Raw genomic sequence first — 14,204 nt, 5'->3', positions numbered from 1 at the left:
TAAACAACTCCATCTGCACCTCATCTCTAAATCCCTGGTAAATCGCTGCCGGTGGAGGGTACCCTCCACACTCCAGCCGCAATTCTAGAACATCTCAGCAGGTCGGCCGGTGCACCTCGGGGGGCGGTGTACAGCTCTGGGGTGCTACAGCCCCGGCCATGCCGCTGCTCGCTGCTATCAGCCCAGCGGGGTAAGCGCAGGCCGGCTCCGAGTGAAGGTTCTGCAGGCGTACAGCGCAGGGCGCTGGGCGGGCACAGCCCTGGGCCGCTGCCTCTGCCCCCGGGTAACAGCGCGGTTCTGCCGCTCGGGGTCTGAGCGGCCCCGTCCCGCCGCCGCAGCGGCACCGCGGCCCCCGTGGGCGCAAAGCCGCCTCCGACCGCGGGCCGCCCGAGCCCGCCCCGCGCACAGCGCGGCCCCTCGGCGCTCCCGAGCCGCGCTGCCTCCTCTCTCCTGCCGCCACCGCCGCGCCGGCGCGGGAGCTCCTCAGCCGCTCCTCGCCCGGCTCCAGCGCCCCCGCACCGCCCGCTCCTCACCCGCTGCCCGCCGCGGCTCCCGCGTGGCCCTCGCAGGCCCCGGAACGAAAGTGCCGGGCTCGGGCGCCGCGGGGAGGCGTGGAACGGAAACAGCCCGGGGCTGAGCGCGGCTCCCGCGGGCCGCCTCTGTCTGAGGGGTTGCGTTGCTCTGGGCGCCTCACGCCCCGCATGGGCTGTTCCGTGCTTTGGGTCACAAAAAACTGGCCAGAAACCACTTCCAGCTCCTTGGGCAGGGGGGAGAATCCCGCCGTTCCCAGCTGGGCCCACGCCAGGTGTTTCCTGCCCTGCGTCCCCTGCCCAGCGCTGCCCTCTCCCGTGAGGCGGCACCGCCTGGGAGCCGCTGGGGTGTGAGGCAGCGGCTTTGACTCCCGTCAGAACTCCAGGAAAGATAGATCAGAATTTTTTTTTTTTTTTTTAAACTCTGTATTTTCCCCGTCACCCAGTAGAATCCTTAGAGCGTATTTATTGGCTGGAGGAATTGTGCTGCCACATTCCTCTGCTTGTTTTGAATCTCTCTCTGAAGGGAATATGGGATCTCTTCTGTGGGATTCCTTGGCCTGGTTGAGGATGCTGCTCCATTGTAGCATTTACCCAATATTCAGCCTTTAGGGTGAATTTCGGCTAATCTGCAATCTTCACAGAGCTTCCAGCTCGTAAACAAAATACTGAATACGAGAGAATAGTGGCAGTTTTGTCACTTTTTCTTCAGTGTGCACTTTAGAAGTGCGTGAATAATAATAGTATAATATTGTGGAGGTAGTGAGATGGAAATGGAAGTTCTGTCTTTGTGATTCAGTGCCTTTACATATCTTTCACAGATTTAGTATGTTTCTTAACATCTAAGGATATGAAGTAGTATTTTGTGTATTAGAACAAAACCCTATAAATAAGAATTTATAAACTGAGAATTGAGTTTGAGTGTAGGTTGTATTTCCAAGACCCTTGGGCACTACAAAAGAGCTTTGTAGAAATGGCTCACCTTTAAGAGAGCAGCCTCTCTGCTGTTAACTTTCTTTTTTCTTACTCCTATACCATAGAGGAAAATGCCTGTATGCTGTACAGCAATTTTCTATCGTTGGAACTTTGCTTGAGTCAAGATCCTGAATCAAGCTTTGTTTAAAAGATTTGATCAGGCCATGCCATTACTAACATTAGAGAAAGTCCTGAACCCTGAGGCAGAAGGTTCTGCTGAAGATGAAAGGGGAAATAGTTGGTTCTGATTTTACCTTTCTCTCTTTTCTTACACTACTAGTACTGCTAGGGAAATCTTTGACTATAGATGCCTTTCTGGTTCGTTGAAGAATTCAGTATAATGTGGTTACCAGTGATTTGTCAGAATGACATTCTTTTTGGAAGAAGCAAGACATTCCTTTTGACCTGCCTACATTATTTGCAAGTATTAATTCATTCAAATCTTTTAAACCAGAAAATTTGCTCTTTTGAGCTTTGAACCAGAACTTTTTCCCCCGCTGGAAGAAAGAAACAAAAAATTCTTGAAAAGATGTGGAACATTTAGCTATAAAATTTAAATTTTTTAAAAAGTAGATATCTAGGAGGAGGAACCTGATATAAAAATGGAAACACTTTAATTTAGGATAATAGCAAAGCAATGTGTTGAATTGTTTACATTTTAAAGTTGGTTTTACTTAAGCATTTTACCCTGAAATCACAGCATCACAGAATGAGCATGTGTGTGTTAATAGTTTCAGTGCAGTCAATAACATTTCAGTGATTTACTTTTTTAAAGAAATAATTTGTCTTGCTGCCTTGCTAATAAAATAGAGCATGTCAATGTCCTTCAGCAATACCAGAGTGCCTAAAAACACACTGATTACTCTGTTTTAATGCTTACTGAGTTATTTCAGTGAAGTGATCAATTTGATGATCAAGTTCAAACAACTACCTTTGGTTCCAACAATTTGCTCAAATATTTAAGCTGCTTGTTTAAATTCTTTGCTAGATCAAGGATCAGTTTCCTCCTGTGCTTCCAAGGCTGTTCTCAACAGATGGAAGGCATTACTGGCCTTTCCGAGAACTTAAATTGCACATGATTTTATTTGTCTCTTTAGAAACATAATGACCCTTTTTTCTTGAGTTATCTCCTTCTCTAACTAAAAAGTTATAGTCTTTTTAATTACCCTGTGTCTGCTGTAATGGGCCTCCCTGGTCTATTTCTGTTTTTCTGGCTCTTTGAGATGATGTAATCCTTTCTGAATGCAGTACATGAGAGAGGAGGAAAGCACAGTCTGCATTGCAATGTTGCCAGAATTAGAGATTCTTAGATGTAAAATGCAGTTATACTTGTATTGCAATTCTTTATGCAAAATAAAGTTCACAGATTACTTAATTTAAGATTTACATTTCTATAATTTCCAGAACAAGCTGTTTTTACAATGTACTGGTTGCAAGAGTGGCTGAGTTGTATCTCTGTTGATGAGCTTTACTTTTTGCTGGGTAAGTTACAAAAAGATAATTCCTTTAGTGTTTTATGTAAATATCTGTATGAACATCAGACCACACTCAGACTTGGAGAAGAGAATAAACACATGTCACTGAAGCACAGAAATTCTGTGCTCAAAAAGTCTTCTCATGCCAGTGTGTGTATCTAGAGGAGCATCTTACTGCCCTTAACAGAGCACCCAGCAGGCATTGGCCCAGATAAGTGTTTACAGCTTTCCCTCAGTCTGTCAGTGTGAAGTGTCAAGTTCATAATTTGAAAAAACCTAATAAAGTAAAGCCCCAGTTCTGCCTGGGTTTCAGGAACATTTTGTTTAGGCCTAAACAAAATGCAGGCAAAAGTCTATGCAAGCCTGTTCTCCACAGATCATGGTATTAATAAAGGAAAGATGAGCCTAAAATGGCAAATTTTAAGCCTTCCAATCCTTCCGGTGATGCAGGGGGCCTGTGCAGTGTGTTAAGTTTTGTGTGTAGACATCTTTAGGTGTAGATCCAGATGTAAAGTCTTTGCCTGCTTGGAGCTTTTAATCAATAAAATCATCAATCCAACCCCTACTTCTTGCTAAACCTGGCTAAATTTTTAAGACTTTGTTACTGAGCAAATTACTACAGAGGGAGCTCTGACTGAGACACGTGAAATGTGGAAAGCAAAGGAGTATTAAATATTTTTAATTCTTTTTATGGCTAAGACAAGAAAAATAAATTTTTCCCCCTTGGATACAGAAATAGAATTACACCTATCTCTGTATGTTTTTTAGGAGGTAAAAAACCCAGCTTGAAAAACTACTTTGGTTTCTTTATATTTCTAAGAGTATCATATAGTCATATATCCAAAGAGATATATATCTCTTTTACACCTTTGTTTCTTATCTGAAATATATTCACACTTCGTAGTGTGAATTCTCTTAGCTGAAAATACTGTTTATTTCATGTGTGAAATAGAATTAATTATGAAATAAGCATTTATAATTTTTTCAGGTTCCCAAATACATTGCTGAGGAGTCAAATGGTAGAAATATAGAGGTGAGTTTGTTTAGCTTGCATGTGAAAAACTACACAGCATTCTGTCTTATGGATATGGTTTGACATGGAAATCAAAAAAATACCTCTGACAGCAAACTAAGTCATTCAATTTTTGTAAGATTACATAAATTCATATATATTGTGTAATGGAAATTCCAAATACTGTGTAAATATGATGACTGATCACCATAAAAAGTGTAAATTCTGGGGTTTTTTACTCATCTTCAATGGGAATTAATACAGCAGGTGTGACTGGATGCCTTACTAATTTTGTATCAAATAAGAACGTTTTTGTGGTTTAAACTTTAAATGTTTAGACTTTTAGTCTTATGTTTACTGAAAATTGAAAAGAAAAATCAGTAACAGGCTGAGAGACTTGCAGGTATCTGGCAAATGCAAATCAGTCCCTGTGTTTTGACAGCCTAGTGTTGAGATACCCAAAGAAGCTGCTTTTGTTTCTCTCAGTAAAAGCTAAACATTCCCCCTGCAAGTTTTTCCCTTCAGTACTTCTGCAAGCTGAAAGAAGTTCCTATGTGCTTGTGGATTGTGTTTCAAATTAAAATCCTTGTACTTTTTACCTTTGTCCAGTTGTGATTTGCTATGTGGTTTTAGAAGTTTTAAATCCCTGCATTCATTGTGCTGAATATTTTTTGTTGTTTTGATAGAACATTGTTCTCAAAGTCTGGAGAAGTCTGTTTCTCTCAAAATAATCTATTACAGTACTTCAGGATCCTTTGTGGTCATGGTTTCTCCAGAAGTTTAACATGTTAATTAATTTTAAGTGTTGTTATAGCTGTTATTATCAAGCAAAAAATCTGCATATCCCACAAGTACAAAAATGTGAGTGTTTTACTCATGCAGCTCAACTGCATCATCTGTAGGTCCAAGTTACCTTTTCATGTAACTTTAAGGAGCTGTAGTTGAGCATATGAAGAATTAGTTTAGTTAGCAGGTTTTTATCATGAAGCTTAAAATAAACTTTTAGATGAAATTGACTGTTTGTTTTACTTTGCTTATTTGTGTAATGGTGCTAAAATTTATAAAAGGTATGAGTTTGGAATATTTAGGTTAAGAGCATAAATCAAAAGTGTGTGGGTTCTGTTACCTCAGATGATCACTATGTTCTTTATTAAGAAGAGGAGGAAAATATTCCTGTGGCAGGAGCCTGTGATTATGTGCACTGGCTTTGGTTTAGTACATCATTTAGATTCTGTCTTAATTGTTGGCTGATAAACTTAACATATGCTTCAGATAATTCATGTTTTTCAGTGCTGTTCTGAATCAGGAACTACTTCAATATACTCAGAACCAATTAAACACTTAGAAGTTGTTAAAATGTCTAGAAGAAGGATGTGTTGGAGTAAGAGAGGGCAGTAATTTAGGAATATGTGTTTTGGTGCTGTTCCTTTGTGTTGGCAGTACCTCACCTCAGATAACTGTGAGTTTGACAATGTTGTGCATCACTATTTTGCACACAGCCATATCTGAATTTATGTAGGTATCTTCGCCCTGATTTTTTTCCCTTTGAAGCTTAACCAAGAGCACTTGTTTGACAGAATGGCAGATTTTGTGGCACATTTTCTTCCTGTTCCCAGGCATGCTAAAGATGCTTTTTCTCAGGTAAGAGTACCAGTAGCATTTTCAGTGATACATGGGTAGCTGCTGCATTTTGGCACATAAAAGTATTCATGTGACACATAAGCCAATGCACCTGCATCCAGATTGGCAGCTTTTGGCTCCAGAGGACAGCTGGAAGCACTTGCATGTAAGTACCTGAGAGAGAAGAACCAGAACTGGTGAGGAAAAGCTGGAAATTATCATGGGCAGTCATTAAAAGGAGTTTTTTTGGCTTATATAATATGTGAATAGTAAAATGGAATTATTAAATGATGTGCTTTTTAAAAGCTTTTTTTTTCTCTAACAGAAGTTCATGGCAGTTGTGACAGTTCACTTCAATATTTTCACATTAATTAAAAAATTACAATATGAAAAATTTTTTGTAGACTTTTTGGATATGGTGTTATTTTGTCAGGTGTATCCTGATTGGTTGTCACAAGTCATTGTGTTGCTTTTTGGGCAGTATTTCCTGAATCCATTAAATATTTTGATGATGACTTTCAGGAGGGATTGGTAGACTTAGTTTTTCAGTGGGTATCAGGTACTGGTAGTTTTTTCCTTTTCCTGAGGCATATTTTGTCCAGAGTACCAGCTGTGCATTTCAGTGTGACTCTATTGCCTTTATTATCTGCTGCCTTATGTGTGTAATGCCATACATGAATACATACATAGAAAATGCTTTACTAGAAATACTGATGTCAAAGCTGTCTTTTTCTGCTCAGTAATAATAATTATGATGATTTCTTAATACTGGTTGTAGGTGTATAAATATGAATAAATATTTTAAAACAGTACCGTGGAAAAGAATCTGAACTAATTATCCATGGCATTATTTCTCCTTAAGAAAAACAAAACTGGATCAAACATCTCAAAATGTTTTTTGCAAAAGCAACTGTTTGTAGGTGGCCTTGAAAGTATCTCTCTATAAAAAAGAGCCACTTTTTACAAATATTCTTACAGAATTCAGACAATACCTGTCCTAGAAATTTCTATTGGAAGTAGTATTACATTACCATTAAAGGAAGTAGTATTATATTACCATTAAATACATGCATGTTTTGACAGTCAAAATTTATGATTTTTAGATTGCATATGTCATTTGATATCCATTCCAAAACTTAGATTTAGAGGAGATTTCTATCTTTAGTGCTCATTTATTTAGATTTCATGACAATGTGGATTTCATTATCTTATACGTTGAAACTGATTGACAAATGCAAAAGAAATGTTTTTGAAGTAAATGTAAAATACAGAAATATTTTCCCAAAACCTTTCTCTGTGTCAGTCACTGTGCATTGGGCAGAATTCTCTTTTTAGTTACAGACAGAGAAAATTGTATGTAGAAAAAGATCACCCTGAAAAATTTAATTTAGAGAAGGTTTATATACATCAAAGTTATATATGCTCCAAACTCCTAAAGGGCCTTTAACTTGGAAGAGCTGGGTGAGCCCACAGCGTTCTCTGTAATGGGTTACCACTATAAACAGACAATGGATGGATTGAAGTGAAATTTAGTCAGAGCAGAAAAAATCCCAGAGCTCTGGGAGACCGCTGCTATGGCACAGAGTCTGTGTCTGCATGAAACTTACAGTGTGGGAGCTGTGTAAAATTTGAGTGGAATGAAGACTGAAAACCACTGAATAAAGTAAATTAAGTATTGCTGCGAGAGTAATTCACAACCTCAACAAAACATATGCAAATGTATTAAATTACCAGAACTGGAACAACCACAAAGTAAGGATATTCACCCATGTGCAAACCCAAGCAGAAGCAGAAGGGAGATAGCAAAAACTGTTCTGGTTGACTTTAAGTATATGAATGTAATTATTTTAGTTAACAGGCTTGGATCTCATGCCTAAAGTTGACAGTGGCATAAAAACTTGCACATTGGAGACAGGAAATAAAGCAATTTTAATTTCATTTGGGGATATTCATAGGGTGGTTTTCAAAATTCACATAAACGTTTTTCTAAATTAATTTTTTTCAAACTTTAGGTCTAAAACCAAGGAAATGTGTGTGGAATAAATGGAATCTCAAAAGCCTTAAGGCTGCCACAGTAATTCATATTAGTAAAGATGCTACTGCTAAAATACAAGCTGGTGTATCTGCCAGTTCTGCAGCAGCCAGTCTTGTAAATATTTTAAACACATAAACCATGTGACCATAGACTTTGGAATGAAACTTGGTACGCTGCAAAATCTTAACTGTCAGCATAGGTTGTTATTAATACTTTCAGTTTATTTTGCACAAACCCAAAATGTTAAAGCAATTCAAAATTAAATGTGAATTTCAATCAACTCTAAACATATATCCTGCCAATATATTGATAAGTCAATTTGCTTAAGCTGTGAACAGTATTACAAAGCATTTAAGGGAGCTGCTGATAATCCATCTTGGTTTGATTTGTCAGTTTTCTTACACTAATGACAGCCACTCATTTTCCACTCCTTTGTCTGGTATCTGGATCCCATTTTAAGTATGTCTTGCATTGTAGCCTCTTTTACCCTCTTGTTTTCACTGTCCCGATGGATCAGACCTGGATTTTTACTCTTTCAGCCTAGCCTTCTCTTCTGTCTTGTGGCCACTATTATAACTTTTTTTCTTTCAACCTTCTTGTGTTGTTGTTGCTTCTAACTTGCTCCCTTTCTGAATGTTATCCAGCATTTTTTTCCTTCAGGGTAGCCAGTTTCTTCCCTTTTCCACCTTCCTGAAATTACTATTTTCCTTCAAGCATCTACCACCACAATTTTGTGCAACCAATGTTCTCTTAATCCCTTTTGTGAGTCTGCACCAACCATAACCATAACTTTTCCTATCCTTGCCTCTTTCCCCCTCTTTGTTTTGTTTTCATGGGCTCATGTGCTTTTTCTGAATTAATTCCCCATTCATCAAGATAGGAAAATCTTATTTTTGTTGCGAATAATTCAGAGGAAATGAACTGAGCAAAAATTTGTAAGTTTGCATTCCCACTTTTCAGTGACACCACTTTGACATGTTTTCTCTACAATTAGGTTAAATGCTTAGGAAAAGATGCTGGGCTCTATCTGTGTCTGTTAAGATTAAGGAGAGGAGGTTTGGAACATGCTGTACTCAGAAATCCTGACTTAATGAGGTACTGCAGACACATCAGAGGATGGGAAGAGTCCTGTCATGTGCCATGATTTCCACAAAGCTTTCTCCTGTAATGTGGATGTGAAAGAGCTGTGTGAGGCTATCTAAGCAAAGTGGAGTGGAGAGTTCCTCTTGAGACCTAGCTGAGGGATTTAGTGTCTACAAATGGATATGGCTTTATAGAATCTTTGTATAGATTGCCTATGCACAGTTCACTTCATAAAGTGAACTATTTTACTGTCATTGTGTATTGCCTGTTAGCTTTCCTGAATAATTTTCCTTTTTTACTTTAGTGTTTCTTTATAAGTACAGTTAGTGTGGTTACTTTAAAATTCAAAGTCTGTATTACTCTCATCAAGTTACAGTCTTGAAAGGAAATTCTTGTTTACAGAATCCTTTTTTTGTGTGTTGCTCAGTTTGCAGTAAAATGTTTAGAAACAGAAATGTATCTGTCTTTTTGAACACAGGAACATTTGGGTATTTTTTTAAACCCAAAAATCTAAAGCCAGTGGAAACACTTGCCTGATTTTTATAAAATCTAGTGGTTCTATTCCAGTATAATCATATTTCCTTTTAGAGCTTGATACTTTACTAGTATATAGAAACAAGATTATGAAAACAAGTAGAAAGTGATTATTTGTGAAGCAAGGTCAATAAATCACCTCAGCTGTTGATTAACGCTTCTGACCTCAGGGAGCCTGTTATAATGGCAATAACTTTGAAGTCACTGCAGCTGTTATCTTGATGTTTTTTTGCCAAGATACAATGATTATTTTTTTCCTATGACACTGAAATAAAAGGGAGAAGCCTTACTATTTTAGCTCTTCCAGTAGTGATCTGCCTTAGGCTTTCAGGGTGCTCACAGGTTTTTTTAATAATCACTTACTCTCTTTCATGGCCACTGAGAAGTTAGTTACTTGTTCAGATCCACTTTTGTGCCTGGATTTCGGTGAAAGCAATAGGAATAAAGTGCATAGGCAAGTTAGCTGGACTGTTAATGAATCTTACACAATTTTCCATGGTTTTCAGATGTTCCCTTTCCTCGAACAGTCTCATCCCATTTTTCTGTACTGTGCAGTGATGTCAGAGTAACTCCAGAAGATATAAACAGGCTCTCCCTGTTTGCTGGGGTGAGCAGAGGCACTGATCTGCCTGTGGCACAGGGGTGTCCTGGTAGCAGCAGAGATCACTTAAATGTGACAGTCAGACAGACAGCTGCAGCTCCTCTGCTGCCCTGGTGTGTTTAGGTAATTACTTAAGTCAGATAATTTGTGTATGTTTGATGTTTTAGCTGTGCTTACCAGACTGAAACTTGTTTGTCTTTCTTATCAAATAGGACATTGAAAGTGGCTTGCTGAAAGTTATATAAGAAATCTGTAGCAGAGCGAGGTTTCAAAGGCCCAGTAGGTGAACCCTGAAAACTCAGCAGTCACTAACTGAGGACTGAATTCTTATCCATCAAAACTGGTGCTGTCCAAGGTAATTGTGAATTGTGTTTATGTTTGGACAGCCAGTTGTAATTGTAAAGGGAATTGTTCCTGAATTCTGATTAAAATTCTATGATATAACACTATAAAGAACATTTCTAGGGGTAGTAAAGATATTACTAGATTAGCTAGAAGCAAAGGGAGGTGAATCTTCTGTTCTACTCAGTGCTGGTGGCACCACACCTGGAGTGCTGTTCAGTTCTGGGCTCTTAGAGCAGGACAGACATGGACAGAAGAGAGCCCAGGGAAGTGGCACGAAGGTGACTGGGGGGTGCATCTCTCCACAAGGATGATGGGGAGCTGGGACTGTTTAGCCTGGGGATGGGAGGCTTAGGGGCAAACTTAGCAATGTGTATAAATTCCTGAAGTGCAAAGAGACCTGAGCCAGGCTAACTTCTGTAACACTAACCCTTATGTGACAAATTGATGCATCTTCATTCTAATTCCTCTGCTTTTCTGGTTAGCACTGAAGTAAAATACTGATTTTCATGAGAAAGTAATTTTATCTGAAGTGAGTAATTTTGTTTTTCCTTCTGTGTTGGGTTGATCTTTTCAAGTGCCAGGCCTCTAAATAAAAGTGTTTCCCTAATGAAACAACCAATCTTGGTGAGCTAGGATTGGCTTCCAGGAAATGGAATGGAAGAGAATCTCCCTTTTTAGGGTTGGAATGTAAACAGTTATGGAATTGCAGTATCTGGAATGCTTAAAATTTACAAGCTAGCTTTCCTCAGACAGGTATTGTGAAGTTGTTTACAGAGCTCAAGACTTAACACTTGGTAGTTTTAATACTATATTAAGCCCCCAACCCCCAAATATTAAAATTAAATTTTGCTGTTTTATGAATTTCAGTGTTAAAAAGCTTTTTTAGAAATTTTGCTGGGGCAATATTTAGAAAGTTAGGATAAATATCATGTTAAAAACCTTGTTCAACTCTTTGAATATTTTTCCCATCTAGTTTCTGCTTTGAGTACAGTCCTAATGTTCAAAATTATCAGCATAGAAAATTTAGCATCTTTTTCTGCTAGTAAATTTCCCTTCTCTGCTGTATTAAGTAAATGTGTGATTTAAATAACTGTAACCATTTAAAACTCATCCAGTGATGTAAACAATTGTACCTCCTTTTTTTTTTTTTTGGTTATTAAATGTTTAAAAAATATTATTTCTAAGTGCGGATCTCACCTCTGATGATGACTTTTCCTAATTTGTGGAAAGTCATCTAACCTGTCATTTCCTTTTTCTACATGATAAAAGTTACAAAATCATTATGGTATTTGAAAAATTAGTGGTGAGGAGATAGATTTCATAGGTTAATGAAATATTTAGACTGCTCAGATACTGGTCACTGAGTGCAATGAAATACTGATGTTTTTATTTCTTTATTGATTTAACGTCAACTTACATCTTGCTTCAGCTTATTAAAAGAGAATATACATATTTTCTTCAAAAAGTAATTTAAAACACAGACAAGTGTATTTTAATAGTCAATTGATCAACCATTTAGTAATGTGATTATTACAGATGCTATGCAGAGCCGTGTTTTAAGGTACCTGCAACAGAACTAAAAGTGAGACTGTATTGTACCATATAATATATTTTAAAGGTCATGGATACTGTCCAATTGTCATTTTTATTGTGTATGAAATGTATTTACACCATTTTGCATACCTTTAAAGACTCACAAGTTATGAGACAAATGTGTATCTCCCTAACAAGGAGATGTGTTTTGTGTAGTTGTTTGAAGGGATTGTTTCAAGAAAAATAACTTTCTTACGGAATCCTAGACTCATTAAAATAGGAAGAGCAGTACTGCAGGTCTCTTGTCCAATCTCCTGCTCAAATTAGGGCCCACACTGCTTGGACTGGACTTAGTATTTTAAAACCCTCCAAGAACGGATCTGCAGTCTTCTCTGAGATTCCTCAGATGAGATTTGCCCATTTGTGTCCCAGAGTGTTTATCAGTAGTGATACAGAAGTAAATAAGTTACAGCTGCTGTGTGATGGAGCAGTTTCTGTGAGATGGGAGTGGCTGCTGTAGGTGCTGCTTTGACCACAGGAGTTGTGTTTCCCTTCTGAGCCCCAGTCTGGACACACTGAGTAGTGTCAGTGGGAAACAGAGAAAAAAGCTCCAGCAAAGCCAATGCCTCTGAAGGGAAGGCAAAGAAATGACACTTGAGCTTGGCTTTTATAACCCTTTTTGCTTGGGTTTTCTTGAACTTTTAGTATTACACAGGTTAGTAATGAGCCATTTCCAGATGTGTATCAGTTTCTTTATAAACATGTTTCCCTCCAACATGGTATATTGTACGTTGGTGCTAAGATTGCTTTGGATTGTGATGTAATTGATGTAAGAGGCTTTTGTGAAGATTTCTGGCATCTTTCTGAATTGCTGTTAAAATCTAATAGATTCTTATTATCCTCCTCTTGTAACAGTTTGCTACTGGAGATCATCTCTGTAAATTTTCTGATTATTATTCTCTGATTTTAGCACTAAACTGATTTTTTTTTGAGTCAGTGTTTGCGAATAGATTTTCTAAGATAAAGATACATTGACAATTGCTCAGTTGTTAGGACATGTGAGTGTGGTACTGATGAATTGCAGCATTTGCAGTCAGGTGTCTTTCTGGGAACAATTCCCTCACAGAACACATTTCAGTTGTGACAGCTGTAAAATATAAAGCAGCTTTGGCTTACCTGAAGATGGTGGTAACATTGTGATTCATTATATAAAGCATTTAGCAGCAAGGGCTAATTACAATTTGGATTCAGGATTTGTTTGACTATATTTCTATGTTCTTGAATTACATAATCAAAAGATTGTTTAAAAGAGCCTGTCTGCATCTGGTTTTAAGATTTTTTTACATATATATTTATATATTAACGTGCATACATACATTTTAATTAAAACTTCAGTAAAGCTTTTAAGCACAAAAAATCCTAATGGGGTTTTGTTATTTTCATTTTTATTTCAAAGCTTCTGCTAACTAGTTTAGATACAGAAAATTCTGCTAGTATGTTAATGTTGATCATAAGTGTGAGCTTTGTTTCACTGTTACATATTCACAGAAAGTAGTGCAGGGAGGTACCAGCAAAAAAGCTTCCTTTATAGTACAGTCTGTTGTGTTCAGTGAACAAGTAATAAAGTAGCAAAAGCACAGTGAAGGTTTACTGAGAGAGCTGTACTGACACATTTTTTTGCATGATCTATTTATATCTTTTTTGACTTGCAAATATCATAATTGATTTTAAAATGGCACTATTTGTTAAACAAGATTTTTTTTTTAAAAGTAAATATTTGTCAAAGGAAATTGTTGCCATTTTCTGTGAGTGCTCTTAAAATAAATGTGTTTCATGTAGGAAGAAATGCTTGACTCTAGACGCTTGTTATTCAATGCATAACACTGAAACATTTAAGACCATTTTTAATTAACTTTATCCCAGTCACGTCACTGGTTTAGCTAGGTTTTGGTGATCTTTATCGAAGTGCAATTATCACAAACCCAATAAAAAGTGTAGGGAAAGTGAATTAAATTATATGAGGCATAAGTCAAGTAGGGCTTAGTTGAGCACTTTCATAGCTAGAAAATTAAGATGTCTTTTCTTCATCAGGTCCCAGGGATTTTAGCTGTAGTTTCACACTAGTCAGGCAGGCTTGCACATATTTCTGTATCTGTGAGTGGAGGTTCTACCATCTTTGGATTATTTACAGTGCCTGCTGGAACTGTAACCTTCTTTTACCTGGCATAACTCTGAGCATGCCAGTAATTCAATTATCAAGAGTATGTGGCATAGATTTTTAAAATTTTTGCATTGTTTCTTTTGAGATGTCCATTGTGTGACTTGCTGCAGGCTGTAATTTTTGTCTGCCATCCAATGTATGTTGGCAGGAAGGTTGTGTACTAGGCTTTGTGTCTGGTCACAAAAAAAAATTCATGCATCTCAGCCAGACCATTTTGTTATTCCTTTAGAATTAAAGGCA

The sequence above is a fragment of the Molothrus ater genome, chromosome 13 (assembly GCF_012460135.2).
Source record: "Molothrus ater isolate BHLD 08-10-18 breed brown headed cowbird chromosome 13, BPBGC_Mater_1.1, whole genome shotgun sequence".
In the NCBI taxonomy this organism is placed as follows: Eukaryota; Metazoa; Chordata; class Aves; order Passeriformes; family Icteridae; genus Molothrus; species Molothrus ater.
The sequence above is the reverse complement of the archived record's forward strand: the minus strand, read 5'-3'. Positions refer to the sequence as shown.